Consider the following 15,490-nt stretch of genomic DNA (forward strand, 5'->3'; position numbering starts at 1 on the left):
TTCCCAATGGTGTGAATTTTCTATCCTTGGTTCTAGGATTTCTTTTGTCTTGCGTGGAAGTCTCAATTTTTTGTTGTGGAGCTGATGTTTGATTAGAGGTTTGTGAATTTGTGGGGTTTTCACCTTTCAAATTCAATTGAGGTTGTTCTATGCTAATCATGCAAGCATCCAAAATGCCATCATTAGTCACATTCTTTTTTTTGGAGAAATTTTTTTCCTTGTCATCAGATGAGTTGGTATTGGTGTTTTCCTTGTTTGTCTTGAGGATTCCCTTACAGATAAGAGCATCTTCAATACTAGCCCCTTTTTTCATCAGTTTAGATATGGTGCTTGGACTCTTGATTTTGAGTTCATACATTAAGTCTAGGACTAATTTTTCTATGCACAAGTTTACTTGTTCTCCGAGAATGTCTAGTGAGCATTGACTAACTAAGCTTTTGCAACGCAATAAGAATGTGATGAATGAGTCTCCCATCTTCTATTTAGTTGAGCACAAATTAAAAAGTGTCACCTAATTTGTAATGTTAAAGGAAAAGTGGGAAATAAATTTGTCTACTAGCTCTAACCAAGATTTGATATTGCCAGGAAGTTTGGAGTACCATTCAAGTGCAAGCCCACCTAAAGAACCAGGGAACAATCTCATAAGATAAGTGGGCTCATCATTGAGTTTGATACATGGAACACAAAATTCTTTGATATGATCAACAAGGTTTCCCATTCCTCTGTATTTTTCAAACCTTGGAGCCTCAAAGTGTTTTGGGAATGGAGGCATATACAGACCCTTATCGAATGGATTAGGACATAGGTCCCTTTCTGTGTATAGAGGTTGTTTCTTCTAGACTCCCAATGCCTCTACTTGTTTGGAAAGTTGTAAGAGTTCTTCATTGGGGGTTTTTGTGATGGTCTTTCCTTCAAGTCTTTTGTGTCTGTGAGTAGACCGTTTTCTATGGCATGAACTATGTCTACTTGGTTTTGACATTTCTATGTCTAATGAGTCTGATGAGGTGTCGCTAGGGGGTGTAGGTATGTTTGTACCTCAAAGACAAAAGGGTCCCTATTGTTGGGGAACTTGTTGTGGTATTTGATGTAGCACTTGTTGTGGGATTGACTGTGATTTTTTTACCATGTTTTGTTGTTGTGTCATGTGTTATGGTTGTTGTTGGGATACCTCTGTTGGTTGTATGTGAGACCATCTACGTGCTTTTTGTTGTAGGGGTATCTATTGAGGTTGTTGTGGCACATGTTGTTGCTATAACAAATGTTGCTGGTACGCAATTTTTTGCTCAAGGAATCTTTGTTATTTCATTTGTTGTTTGAGTTGTTCTTGTTGTTTAGCAAACATTTCTTGTTGTTGTTAGAATTGTTGCTGAAATTGTTGTTGATAAATTGTGTGTAAGTCAAGTGGGTTCACACAAGATTGCATATTAGGAATGTTGGATGTTTTCCCCACTTGAGGTTGTTGTTGATATGTGCAATGTGTGTTAAGTGGATATAGACTTTGTTGCACCTTTGAAGTGTTGAGTACTTGTACCACTATAGGTTATTGTTGTCATGGGGGTTGATTAAGTCCTTTAGAATTGAATGGCATGCTTGCATTGTTGTATTGGTAACTTTGTGTGTTAGATGTTCCTGCTTGTGACATCATATTGAATTGACTATGCGATGTGTCCCCATTGGGAATGTGAATAATGTGAATAAGAATTTTCCTTTGTGTGCCCATATGGATGGTTGCACTTGATGTTTCACATGTTGTACTTATGAGAGGCTCCATAGCATTTGATGTCATAACACTTGGTAAAGTTAGGAGCAAAGGTGTACTTTGTTGATTTGCCTCTAGAGAAGGTATGTCTAGCATCCCTAGAGAAAAAGTCCCTTTAGGTGCTTCTTGTTGTTGCATCATGTGACTAAAATCAAGTCTTAATGTCCTTTTGGGGTGTTTAGGAATTGGTGGTATCTCGTCAAACAAGGGGTTGACATTGATGTGTTCAAATGTACTTTGGAGGATTTCAATGGTTGATTCTTGATGGGACCTTATAGGTGCAACTATCATGTTTGAAAAATCCAAAAGTTTTCTTCCTTTATCTAAGTCCAAATTGGTCATGGTTTGTATGTTTTCAATAGTTGTGTCGGTTTGATTTTTGGACTTAGGACCTTCCAATTTTGGGTTAAATTTGACAATTTCTTGGGCTGCCAAACATTTGAAGTTCTTGTGAAAACGTTTTTCTTGACATGCCCTAGCCATTTCTTCATCAGTGATGCCATAATTAGTGTTAGAGTCATCACTAAGGTGTACAATACCTTTTTTTATGTTTGATGTTTTATAGTTGAAGGTACTTGTGTTAGGTTGGCTAAATTCAAAATAGTGTGATTGTTCATCTTCAGGTGTGGTTGGTACACTTCCTCCTCCTAGTGGTATTGGCACAAATATAGGTTCAAATTTAGGACTCCATTGAACCACACCATGTGTGGGGGAAGTGTTTGGGGGAAATATCATGGTAGGTGCATTGTTCAAGGTTTTTTGTCCCATAGCTTGATTATGAGGATCTTGCAGATACATGTTCAAGGGGTCTGCTAGTAATGGTTGTGATGCCTTGATTTGATCTTCATCAAAGGTTTGTTGGGTTTTCTTGCTCTTTCTCTGTCTTGGATGAGGTTTTGGTTGTGCTTGTTTTTTAGAAAACAAAGGTTGATAAAGTTCCTCAGGTCTCTAAGCTAATTGTTTCCTAGTAAGTGCTAGCATGATACCTAAGAATGCAGATGCGATGGAAATTTTGAGTGTTTTGAGTGATTTAGATTGGTGGGTATGCAAGATATGAGTGCTTTTTGGGATTTTTAAGTGTTTAGGAATGTTATGCAATGTGAGGAAATTCTAAATGAATTAGGGTTTTGATGTGCAAAGTGAAAATGTCCTAGGGATGTTAGGCAAATGCAAATGCAAGGTGCTATTTTGAGGGTATGCAAAATGAAGGTATACAAAATGAAGGTTAGGGTTATGTTTTGAACTTGGTAATGACACTAAAGGTAGGTGTATGCAAGGTATACTATGCAAAGGATGGTTTCCAAGGGTTGATAATGATGTTTAGGATATGCAAAATGAGGGTAAATGATCAAGAAGGCAATTTGGTTGATGGGTAATCTGATAGGGTTTGGAAGTGAGAATGATACTAAGGTTTGGACCATGCCAGATGAAGGAGATATACCACTAGGGTAAGTCAAAATGAAATTTGGGGATGCTAGGGATATGATTATGCTATGACAAGTGTATATGGAAAGTTTTGAACTTAGGTAAAACCTTTTAGAAAGTATTTTGTCTAGGAGTTTAACCTTGTGATAAAGGACTTTGGATCTTGAACAAAAATTGATAAAAGATGACAAGGTCAAATCTATCAAGACATAGATAGATTTTGACCCAAGTAAATGATAAGAAAAGATAAAAAGACTACTCAAGATCCATTATCTGTCAACACTAGGAGATACTCTAAGACTCATGCTTTTGTCTAGATTTTTGACTAAATTCAAAGGTTTTGGGGGTTCAAAATGATATTTTGGGCGCTCAAAATGGTGGTGATGCTAATAATATGTGTGATATGGACAATTTATATTATGTAAAAGGGGATTTTGGGTGCAAGATATGGTTTTGGGTCAAGTGCAAAATGGGGAGGTGTAGAGGCTCCTAGATGCAATTGTGGGGTCCTAAAGTGCAGTTCAGAGGCCCAAAAGTGTCATACAGGTACCCAAGTGCACCCTAAAAGTACCAACTACATCAATGATGTAGTTGGGGCTAGTTTTTGCATAGTTTGTAGTTTCTGGGTGCATTTGGTACGTTAGGAAGAATGTTTGTTGATCCTGAAGGGTATGGTTACCAAATTGATATGCTAGGAACCTAAATGCTAGGATTGATGTTAGGATGGGTTGGGACATGAAAAATATAGGTTATGACCTATATAATGATGTACTAAATGGAGGTAATGAAGACTAGGTGATGTAGAATGCAGATCTAGGAAAGCTAGTGCAAGGGGAGCTAACTAGCTACCTAAGGACATTGTTGAAGCCCCAAAATGTTATTTGGAATCCAAAAATGGGTCTTAGGGCCACCAAGTGCACCTAGATAGTGAAAACTACATCAATGATGCAATTGGTAGTTTCTGGGCACAGTTGGTAAACTGGGCTAAAACTGAGGCAATTTTGGGAGCTATGGTTTTAGGATTGATGTCACAGAGAGGTAAATAGTAGACAACAGTGTTAGGGCTAGTATGAATGCCAAAAATTATGGTTAGGACCCTCAAAATGATGGTTAAATTGGTCAAGATGATGAATAGGTATGCAAAGATGCAAGGTGGTGAATGCAAAGTACTGATTTTGAGATGGAAATGCAAAAGACTAAGGGAGGTAAACTAAACCTAAATGGAAGCAATATGAAAGGTAATAGATGCTAAATGAGGACTAAAATGTGTAATATGAAGTCAATATGATCCACAAATGAGGCCTATACTAGGTTGAATGCAAGTGAAGTCTATGCAAGAGTGAGATCTATGTTTTGCCAAGCACGTTTAGGAGCACAAGTCACCATGTTTTCCAAGGTTTGAGTGTATTGAACCAAAGTTTGAAATGTTTTGATGATGTGTGATGTTTTGACAAGTTTAGATGGTATCTAAGGTTTAAATTTAATATTTTGGCTTTTATCTTGATTATGTTTTACACAAATGCAAGACACATTAAGACAAGAATAACTATTGTTAAAAGTAAATAAACACACCACAACCTAGTCTTTTAGGACTATATCCATTGAATTCCTACTTGAACTAAAGTTCATCCACACTTATCCAGTGTGGACAACCTAGGATCTTGGAATCATAGGCTCCCCCTTACAATGCAATCAATTCTCGGGGCTACCAAAATTTGCTTCCGAAGGGGGATGACTTCCCAAGGGACTGTTACCTCTACTAAGGACTGCGAGAATGTAGGATGTCTTCATGGGTATGGGTGAGCCCTTGAGCCAGTGGATAGAAAGGATTTTAGCCACTAAAACATAATTTTTAGTAACAACATTCTGTTTGGAAAGTAAATGATAAACTTTCGTAGAAGGTCTCCCAGCCTCGAGCACTGGGGTTTGATGCACCACACGGGTATTGGAGGAGAGCTATCACGCAGCAATACTGTCGACACGGGTTTCACCGTAATCAAATTTTAAATAGCGGCTAGAATGTTGACCTAGATTTTGGCCCATTACCACTTTGAGGTCATCCCCTGGCATACGCAATATTGAGTATCTTGGTCCAAGGTAGGCCTCCTATAGAAGTTACATGGATTTCTCTTACACCGAAGATCCACAAATGGTGAGGGGCGAGGATATGTCCAATGCAACTCCTAGGGATTTAACACTGTAGACATGCCAGGTAGGAAAGAAAAATTTTCATTTTAAGCACCTAATGAAATGTTATCTAATCTAGGAAATCCACACACATAGTTTTGAAAGACACACCAAGTCTTCAACAACATCCTGCAAACAAAGCATTAGTAGTTTATGATCATGTCTTCATCCCATGATCACCACACACTGCAAAAAAACCATCAACAACACAAAATCATCTAATCTAAGTTCTAGAATGAAATGGAAAACTTATGTACAGATTCTGATTAATGCATGTGCTTACTGTGAACCAGGTGTGCTCTGACAGAGCATATTGCACCCCAGAAGGCTAAAATAGTTCAAAACACTCCCAAGTGCACCCAGAAAGTGCAGACTATGTCAATGACATAGTTGGGGCCCAGTTGGTAGTTTTAGGGCGTAGTTGGGAAGTCAGGTGCAAAGTGTGGGGAAATGGTGCCTAGAGAAGACCCAGAAATTGAAATTTTCAAAGCTACACTCCCAAGTGTGCCCAAATAGTGCAGACTATGTCAATGATGTAGTTGGCACCTAGTTGGGTGCACTTCCTAAGTTAGAAACAATAGAAAGAGGTTTTGGTGGCTTATGTACTCGTAAAACTACTCCTAGGGGTCCCAAGTGTGCCCTAACAGAGTAGAGTGCACCCTAGGACAACAAGCTAATAGAATGCATGAAACAAGAGCATACAAGCATTTTACTAGGCCCCCTAATTAATCTAGGTGTGAAAAGGAATAGTACATAGTCATTATACTCTTCCAAGTGAGCTCCTTCCTTACACCTGCAAGCAAAAAACAAGAAAACCCAAGTTAGACATGCATGTTCACATCGAGTTCACCAAATGTAGAGGCTAGAAAATGCGTTAAAATGCATAACACACTATGAGAAAATCATAAAACTCAATAATCATACATTAGAACCCACTAGTCTACCATGAAAGCCAAACTAATAAAGAAAGCAATAGAAACCTCCTCTTTCAATTGTAACTCCCATGTCCTTCTTTCTTCTCCAAATGATTGTAGCTAAAATTTTCCTATAGTGCACATAAGATTGAAGCAAAATCCTATGATAAGGATAATGCCATGAGAATACTAGAAGTGTGATTTTACTGTGAGAGCAAGAAGTGTAAATGCAAAGAACTGGGGACTCAAAGACTCAAGAATTTGAATTTTCAAGACTTTAGCATTAAGATCCGAAATGAGAAAAAGAGTGTCAATTTTATAATTGACATGCAGGATGAGAGCATTGGATTTCTCAACCATAGATATGTGAGGTGGCACGATATTCCTTTGAGAATCCATGATGCATATGACAAAATATGCCAATTATAAGATTCTATGACACATGAAAGTCAAACTTGACTAAATGTGGAAGAGAATCTATGATGCATCATAAGACACCTCAACCCACTTAAAGCCAAGAATCTATGACGAATAAGCCAAATAGGGACTTTTGTAAGAGGTAAGAATATTTGATTATCACAAATCTTAGCCAAGTGCCAAAGGAGAATCTGTGAGGTGTCATATCCAACTGTCACTATGATGCAATATTTTAAGGAATATTTGAATTAAAAATCCTTTTATTCCACAAAATAAGAATTAGTAGAAAATGGAATTAATGATGGAAAATGGAACTTAGGAAATTGTACATTTCCATGGTTTGCAAGTAATGAATCACTTAATTAATAAAATTAATTAATTAAAGATGATAATTAGGAAGAATAATTGGATGGAATAATACGATTAAATTATGGGTTATTTAATCCTATAGAGAAAATTAGCAAATGATTGGCCAAATTGATTAAATGAATGTGACTGTACCCTTTTATGAAAATGTGATGATGATGGATATCAAATAAGATGATGACAAGTAGACCAAAGCCATGGTCTGATTGATTGATTGATCAAAATTAATAACATGCCAATGACACATCACATGAATTGGTTGATATGTAACATTTAACTAACATTGTAAATGCTACAGGATTGAAATTGACTGATAACGTTTGATCATAATAACATTGATAGACATTGTCAATATTATTAAAATGGTTGATGATGTCATGATCTAACATTGAAGGCCTCAACAATGTCAAATATTGAATGACATGAATGATAGTCTGACCTAGTACTGAGAGCTGTGATAGTACTGAGGTCAAATTGATAAGATTGATAGGTTTCCAAGGTACTAAAAGCCACAACAATACCTAGGAGTGGATAAATGATTGAATTATTTGGGATGTTTGATATGTTTTGGGTTGATTTGGACTAATTTTGTGTGATTTTGGGTTGGTTTGCAGTGATTCTGAGTTGATTTAAAATGGTTTTGAGTTGATTTGATATGATTCCAAGTTGACATGAAATTGATGTGAAAGAGGATACAAATGATGAAATATGGTCAATCTAGCCAAAAGATCAGAGATAGTAGAATGAGAAAATGGGACAAATTAGTATGAAGAAGTGATGAAACCATAGATGTGAACCATTTTATAGCATCTACAACCACAAGTGTGATTGAGATAAGCCAAAGAGACTAGCTTTTTTTTGAATTGATCGAAAGTTGGAATCAAAGTGAAGGTAACATCTAGAATTTTACCTCAAACACCAAAAAGAAAGGAAATAGGACTGTAAGTATAAAAAAATGAATCATTAAAAATTTGAATATAATTATTAGGTTGATCATATAAATTGTGTTGTAATTGCCTACTAAAAATATGTTTTTAATTAAAAAATTCACCATTCAAGAAGGGTCAACAAGAACACCTTGAGAATGAAGGCCATTAACATTTACAATAGGATAAAGATGACTATCAAGTGCTTTAATTATCTTGTTTAGGTTAAAGGTAATGCAAATATTAGGTTTTGGTATAGAGTTTGGTTCAGGTGGGTATTGATCAATGCGGTTGATAATATTATCTAAAAAATTATCATCATAAAGAATAAGGTAAATATTTATTATACTTTGTGATATTGGTTGAATGTGATGGCAAAGAGTTAGTGTAAACTTGCAAGTTTTGGTTGGAAGGTAAGTATCAATCTTTTAGCTTGATCATTAACACCCTCAATGAATATAACATTATAATAAATATTGTCTTGGATAATAGTTTTTAAACAAAAATACTTTTCATTGTGATGACTAGGTTGACAATGGTACAGAGAAAAATCTTTATGATCAAAGTGTTTTTGTAAAGGCTTGGATGTGTCTTAGTTTTATAGGAGGAATAGTTAAAATGTTACCATTAATAAATTTAATCATAAAATTATGAAAAGATTCAAAAAGTTGAGTCAAATTATGAGAAAATCTAAGAATAGATGACAAAGGAGCCACACATTTGAATGCGACCACTTATTCTTCAAGTTTGTTGGATGAATTATTGGTCTTAACGGAGCTCTTTGGTTTCTAAAATTTGCTTGAAATTCTTAAATGTGATGTCAATTTTATTAACCAGAGCCATTGGAGTGATACTCTCAAAATGACTCACATGAAGCTGGTAATTATGAAAGCATTGCACATAATTAAGGAAATAAAGAGAACTCATAAAGTAGGATCTTATCTCTAATTTACCTTTTATGTTACTAACAAAAATATGTTCAATATCAATATCAAGAATATGATAAGAAATATAGGCATGTAAATGCTTAAATTTACTTATAAAATTAGTCACTTTTTCTTATGATGCAGGAGCATCCAAAGGTATAAGGGAAATCATGTGTAACCCAAAAAAAATACCTGGATATAGTTTCTATTTCATGTTTTTTCATTTTTGGGTACCCATTTGGCTCAAATAAAGGTTCCAACTCTCACAATTCCATTATTAGTGTTCCGGGTTAGAGTTTTTAAGTACCTTGGGATATGTGTAAATGCCAAAAAAATAGGAGTATGTAATTGAGCCATAATTTTGGTGATTTAGAAGGTGTGAATTGGTTGGATGATTGTAATTGTAATTTAGAACATTCCAAAAAAAGAATTAGGTCAAAAGGCCCCATGATTTGAAAGTTATTGTAATTTTTCAACTTCTAGGGGACCTCCTAAGAATTCTTCAAAGTTAGGTTAGGGGCACTCAATGACCTCAAATAGGGCTGAAAAATAGGTGACGAGAAAATCTAGTCCATAGGGCCATAGAGCACTTCAAGAGCTTTCCAAAAATGTAAATGGTTTCTCAATCGAAGCTACCGTTCAACTACCAATTTTAGATTCTTCTAATTTTGCACCAACTTGTAATGCAAATTTTGGAGCCTTCTATTTGGGTGGTGGATGACAACTAGCACTTTGTAGAATTTATTCCTAATCCTTAACCCTTTGGGGCCTATTTAAGAATATTTTTGGCATTGTAAAAGTAGTTCGGAGTGGAGTTTGAGAAGAGGTACTAGAAGGAGAAAATATCTCCAGATTTATACTATTGTAAGCCCATAGGGCATGTTTTAGCATATTTTCATAGTTAATAAAGTTTTCCCTTTCTGGTTGCATCCATTCTATTATCTAGATTGACCCCATCAAGTGGTATCAGAGTAGGGTTTTTCTTAGTGTGTAGACTGAGTGCCGACTGTGAGGCAGTTTGCACCAGGACTGTGTGCCTTTTGGTTTGAGTTAAGAAGATGCCTCCATGAAGGGAGCATGGTGGAAGGGTCAAAGCTATTAATCCTAAGGAGGTTAGAGCCCTCCAAATCAAGTTTCATGTGTTGCAGGAGGAGCTCCGTAGAGGAAAAAATATTGCCACAGGCGACAAAAGTGAGGATGACAATGAAGAAGAAGAAATTGGATAGGAAGTTAAAGGGGAAGTTCTGAATCAGGCAGAGAAAAGGCTTTTTAGGGCCATTACTAAATTTGAAAAATGACCTACAATTGATGTGGGTGTATTTTAAAGAAATCTAAAGCTGGATGAGTTGATCGACTAGATTAATGAACTGGAGGAGTACTCTAAGTATGAGGATATCAAGGACCCAAATAATGTTAGGTTTGCAAAGGCCAAACTAAAAGGCCATTCCAAAATTTGGTGGCAAGAGGTTCAATTGGAAAGAAATAGAAGAGGAAAGGAGAGGATCACAAGGTGGCATCCGCATGGTGGACAAACTAAATAAGCATTTCATTCCTATTGACTACGAACATGATTTGTTTAAGAAGATGCACGGGTTAAAGCAAACTAGAAAATCAGTCTAGGAATATATGGAGGAGTTTTATTGACTTTTGATTAGAGTAGGGAATGCAAAAGAAGATAAGGAGAAGGTTTCTCGATATATCAGTGGGTTGCGACCTAGCATCTAGGAGGAATTAAGTCTACTAAGAATGACCAGCATTGAAGAGGCATACCACTTTGACCTGCAAGTTGAAGAGAAGCTAAATAAAAGGTTTGAAGTGAGATAAAGAGGTCAAAGTCAAGGAGGAAGGGTCAGTGGTAGATCATCTAGAGGTTGAAATGAGACAAAAAAGAAAAATGAAGATGTGGGTACTAGCAGGAACCAGACGAACAAAGGTTTCAACTGCTCCCGTGGTCAAGAATTTGGAGATCAAAGAGGAAGAGGTAGAGGACATGGACAAGGTTCAAGAAGATGATGTTTTTGTGGTACTTGTTTCCATTGCAATGAAGGTCATCATGCCTTTGAATGCCCTCAATGACAAGAAAGGACAGATAGGAGAGCTGAGGGTCAAGCTAGGGTTGCTCATGTGGATGAGAATGCACAGTCATTACATTCAAAGGATGTAGAAAGAGGGGAGACTTTAGTAAATGAAAGGGTCCTACTAAGTGGTGAGATTGAACTAGGAAAAAGGAGGAGTGTATTTCATACTAGGTACAAGTGTGAGGATAAATATTGTGATGTGATCATTGATGGTGGTAGCACTCACAACTTGGTGTCAGAGGAGATGGTCTCTAAGCTGAAGATCAAGAGGGAGAAACATCCCCAACGCTATCGGATCACTTGGGTGAAGGATGATCATAAGGTCCTAGTAAGTGAAAAATGTTTAGTGAAGTTCAAAATTGGGAGTTACCATGATGAAGTTCTCTATGATGTTATCCCAATGGATGTCTGCCATCTATTGTTGGGAAGACTATGGTAGTTTGATAGGCATGTAGTACATGATGGTTGTGCAAACACATACTCTCTGACAAAGGATGGAGTTTGCCACAAACAAAAGCCCACGATAAAAGAAAGTGAAAAGGTATGCAGCAGTGCTAGGATTTGTCTTGTTGATGGAAGAAAGTTTTTAGATGGTATGAAACATCAGCAGATATGTTATGCCTTGATTCCTAGAAAAGATAAGGGAGGTTGTAGTGAAATACCACTTGAAGTTTCAGATTTATTAATTGAATTTGGAGATATCATCTCTGATAATGTTCCAGAAGGATTGCCACCAGTAAGGAAAATTAGTCATCAGATAGATTTAATCCCTGGAGCTAGTTTTCCTAACAAGGCTACTTACATAATGACTCCTACTGAATTGAGGAGCTAAATAGATAGGTTCAAGAGCTATTGAGGAAGGGTTTGATTTGAGAGAGCCTAAGTCCATGTGCACTACTTGCAGCACTAGCACCAAAGAAGAATGGAGAGTGGAGAATGTGTATAGACTCCTAAGCTATAAACAAGATAACCATCAAGTATCAGTTTCCTTTGCCAAGAATGGATGATCTTATGGACTGCTTGAGTGGAGCTTAGTACTTCACAAAGATAGATCTCAAGAGTGGTTATTACCAGATAAAGATACGAGAAGGAGATGAGTTGAAAAGTACTTTCAAGACCAATGAGGATCTTTATGAGTGGCTAGTCATGCCCTTTGGATTGACAAATGCCCCAAGCACCTTCATGTGGCTTATGAATGAGGTACTTATGAAGTTCTTGGGAAAATTTGTCATTGTTTATTTGGATGATATTTTAATTTTCAGCAAGACTTTGGAAGAACATTTATTTCATATTTGTAGTGTTCTTAAAAGGTTGAGGGAAGATAAAATGTTAATTAATCTAAAGAAGTGTAGCTTTGCTAAATAGGAGTTAGTCTACTTGGGGTTTGTTGTATCACCTAAAGGTCTCAAAATGGATCTAGAGGACTTAAAAGCCATCTTGGAATGGCCTACTTCAAGGTCTGCTACTAAGGTAAGATCATTCCATGGTTTGGTTAGCTTTTACAGGAAGTTCATTAAGAATTTCAGTGGCATATGTGCACCTCTGACTAACACAATAAGAGGGGATAGAAAAGAGTTCAAATGGACTGCGACAGCTACAAGAAGTTTTGAAATGTTTTAGAAGAAGGTGACAAAAAAACCTATGTTGGCACTTCGTAATTTTAGTAAGGTGTTTCAGGTGGATTGTGATACTAGCGGCAGTACTATAGGGGTTGTATTGAGCCAAGAAGGTAAGCCTATTGCATATTTCAATGAAAAATTGAATGATGCAAAGAAGAAGTATTATGTTTATGAGCAAGAGTTATATGCAATAGTTTAGGCCTTAAAGAAATGGAGGCATTATTTATTTCCAAAGGAATTTGTTTTGTACACTAACCACCAAGCATTACAGTACCTAAATAGCCAAGGGTAATTGAACCAAAGGCATATGAAGTGGGTAGAGTTCTTGCAAAGCTATACATTTGTGTTGAAGCATAGAAGTGGAAAGTCTAATAGGGTTACCGATGCATTGAGTAGGAGGCAGTTGTTGCTTATAGTAATGTAGGTTGAAGTAGTTGGGTTTGATGAACTCAAGAATCTCTACCCCGAGGATCCTGATTTTGCTAAAGCGTGGAAAGCTTGTAAAGAGCCTACTGCTATGGATAGAACCAAGTGGCTAGACTATTTGATTCAGAATGGTATGTTGTTCAAGGGTAGTCAATTATACATTCCAAGGAGTTCCATGAGGGAAATTTTGATTAAGGAGAAACATAGTGGAGCGATGGCAAGACATTTTGGTCGGGATAAGACCATTGCCATTCTTAGAGAACATAATTTTTGGCCTCAAATGTCACAAGATTTGAAGAAGTTTGTACAAAGTTGCCAAGTTTGTGAAGCGGCCAAGCCATTTAGTCACAATATTCTACTATATCAATCATTGCCTATTCCATCAAAGCCATGGGAGGACATAAGTATGGATTTTTTTCTGGGATTACCAAGGACACAAAGGGGTAATGACTCAATATTTTTGGTGGTTGATAGGTTCTCCAAAATGGCACATTTCATTTCATGCCACAAAACTCATGATGCATTCCATATTGCAAACTTGTTTTTTAGAGAGGTGGTAAGACTACATGGTCTCCCAAGGAGTATAGTTTCTGACAGAGATACTAAATTTGTGGGTTATTTCTGGAGAACATTATGGAAGATATTGAGAATAGACTTGAGGTTCAGTTTTACACATCATCCACAAAATGATGGATAGACTGAAGTGGTAAATAGAAGCCTGGGCAATTTGCTAAGATGTTTAGTTGGCGATAAGCCCAAGGGATGGGATTTGATTCTACCACAAGTGGAATTTCTTACAATAACTCTATAAATAGGAGTAATGGTAGATCACCATTCCAAATTGTGTATAGAAATAGCCCAAGGACTACACCAGAATTAAGGAAGATGGAGCAAGGGGAGAGGACAAGTGCTGAAGCTGAAGAATTTGTTGAACATATCAAGCATCTACATGACGAGGTCCATGCGCACATTACCAAGATGAACCAATAGGATAAAGCTAGGGCTAATCAAAGGAGAATACATAAAGAGTTCCAAGTAGGGGGTCTAGTCATGGTACACTTAAGAAAAGAAAGATTTCTAGTAAGTACTTACAACAAGATGAAAATGAAGAAATTCAGCCCATGCAAAATTCTGAAGAAACATGACTCAGGAAATGTAGATGAGGTGGAGTTTCTAGATGGAATTCACATTTCTCCTACCTTCAACATTGCAAAGTTAATAGAGTATCATGATGATGGTACAAATGAGGGTTTGATGCTAGAGCCATGTCCAATTCCTACTTCTAAGAAGGAGGAGATAGAATAGATTTTGGATAGTCATGTGGGCATGAGTGCTTGAAATAGAAGGTATGAAGAGTACCTGGTTAAGTGGAAGGGATGGCCAAGAGAAGGCTAAACTTGGATATCAGCAACTGAGGTACCCATTTGGGATTTCCTGTACCATCCATCAAGTGACAAGGTCACTTTTCAATCTACCCTGGGTGTCTGATGCAAGAGCATCCAGAGGTATAAGGGCAATCCTGTGTCACCCAAAAAAATATACCTAGATATAGTTTATGTTTCATGTGTTTTTATTTTTGGGTACCCATTTAGGTCGAATAAAGGTTCCACCTCTCACAGTTCCACTATTAGTGTTTTGGGTTCGATTTTTTAAGCATCTTGGGATACGTGTAAATGTTAGAAAAATAGGAGCATATAATTGAGCCATAATTTTGGTGAGTTAGAATATGTAAATTTCTTGGATGATTGTAATTGTAATTTAGAACATTCTTGAAAAAGAATCAGGTTAAAACGCCCCACGGTTTGAAAGTTATTGCAGTTTTTTAGCTTTTGGAGGACCTCCTAAGAATGCTTCAAAGTCAGTTAGGGGCATTAAATGACCATGAATAGGGCCAAAAAATGGAGAATGAGTGAAGCTTTTCAATAGGGCCATACAACACTTTGAGAGCTTTCTGGAAATGTATATGGTTTGTTAATCGGAGCTACGGTTCAAAAGTTATGCCTTCTGAAAGTTTGGCTGCTATTTTTGGATTCTTCTAATTTTGTAGCGACTTCTAATGCAACTTTTGGAGCCTTCTATTTGGGCAGTGGATTCCAAATAGCACTTTCTAGAATGTATTCCTAATCCTTAACCCTTTGGGGCCTATTTAAGAACATTTCGAGGACTGTAAAAGGAGTTTGTAGTGGAGTTTGAGAAGAGGTACTGGAAGGAGAAATTATCTCCAAAATTATACTATTGTAAGCCCATAGGGCATGTTTTGAATTTTTTTTTCTATGTACTGAGTGCATTAGCATATTTTCATAGTTAATAAAGCTTTCCCTTTCCTGTTGGGTCCATTCTATTTTTGGGCTTGACCCCATCATCTTAATACCTTGTTTACAATGAATTAAATGAGTCAAAAGTCTTAGAATCAAAGTTGTTTTGGAAATTTTTTAATGAAATAATTA

General features: G+C 36.7%; 1 pseudogene; it reads left to right on the forward strand.

The window, feature by feature from the left end:
• Nucleotides 1-10,820: 10,820 nt before the first annotated feature.
• The window catches only part of LOC149543646 (uncharacterized), a 48,776-nt pseudogene continuing 44,106 nt past the window's right edge, over nucleotides 10,821-15,490 (forward strand).

This window comes from Cupressus sempervirens, chromosome 8 (assembly GCF_028749045.1).
Source record: "Cupressus sempervirens isolate cs-2001-9-10 chromosome 8, ASM2874904v1, whole genome shotgun sequence".
NCBI classification, from domain to species: Eukaryota; Viridiplantae; Streptophyta; class Pinopsida; order Cupressales; family Cupressaceae; genus Cupressus; species Cupressus sempervirens.